Genomic DNA, 1,215 nt, shown 5'->3' with positions numbered 1-1,215 from the left:
GGCCCGGGCGCGGCCAGGAGGCGGCTCCCGCCCAGCCCCTCCGCGCGCGTGCCCGCGGGGGCGCACCCGCGGCGGCAAGAGTGCCCGCGGCTGGTGGTCGCGCGAGGCGTTCACGTGCGGCGTCTGCTGCCAGGGCGACCCTAGCCAAGTGGATGGCCCAGAGGACAGAAAAGTGGGAGGAAAATCCATTGTCCCTCTGGGGGCCATCAATACCGACTGAGCCCGTTATCCTGCGGATGCAATAGACTGAGCATGGGGGTTACCGAAGAGTTTACTTCTGCTCTGACTGAGCTTTCACAAGTTACCTCCGTGTCACTCGGTGAATAAGGACTCTCCCAAGCCCCAATTCAATGCTGAGCACTATTTAAAATCTCAAATCCCAATCCCCAAAGGCCTTCCATGATTCTTATCTCCCTAGCACTTATCGTCTAATATCCTGTATATTTCACGTATTTATTTTATTTATTGTCTGCTTCTGTCCATATATAAAATGCTATTTCCATGAGATCAGGGATATTTGGGGGGAGGAGAGGAGTGTATCTGTTTTGCATGGATGTATCACAGCACGGAACAGTACCTCTTGGCACATGGTAGGCACCCTATAAATGTTTATTGAATAAATGGGTCATTACCATGTGATATATAGGTAGAGTACATTTAAATATGTCTCAAGTTGAAGAGACTGAATAGTTTGATGTATGTAGTCTTTACAATGTAAATGTATGTACACGTACACCATGGGATGGCATATGTGTGTATACTGCTTACCTAGTTTTATTGGTAAAAAGGACTCTAATCACACAACATGCCCCTCAAATAATCCTCCAGATATTTCATACAGCATGAATATTTTTCATAACGTTTAGCAAAATATAAATATAAACTCCCTAGGAATATAAATATATATTTACATATAACTATATGAAAAGGAAATCAGTAGAACAATGACTATACTGCTCGGAATGCTGGTGACACTGGGTGAGGGCAGGCAGGAGAAAGGGATAGGGAGGCATGTCATATGAAGGTCAGTGGTCACCGTCTCAGATATTATGTTGGGCGGTGATTCATGGACATGTATCGCCTATAAAAATTACGATGTAACTAAATATAACAGAACCATGCATGGACTAGTAAGGAAAGCATGAAATGAACTCAAGAAATGATTAATCCAATTCAATGTATCTGAGGTCCTAAAACAACTGACCATCCAACTAA

This window comes from Hipposideros armiger, unplaced genomic scaffold (genome assembly GCF_001890085.2).
Source record: "Hipposideros armiger isolate ML-2016 unplaced genomic scaffold, ASM189008v1 scaffold_656, whole genome shotgun sequence".
In the NCBI taxonomy this organism is placed as follows: Eukaryota; Metazoa; Chordata; class Mammalia; order Chiroptera; family Hipposideridae; genus Hipposideros; species Hipposideros armiger.
This window is presented reverse-complemented; position numbering follows the sequence as displayed.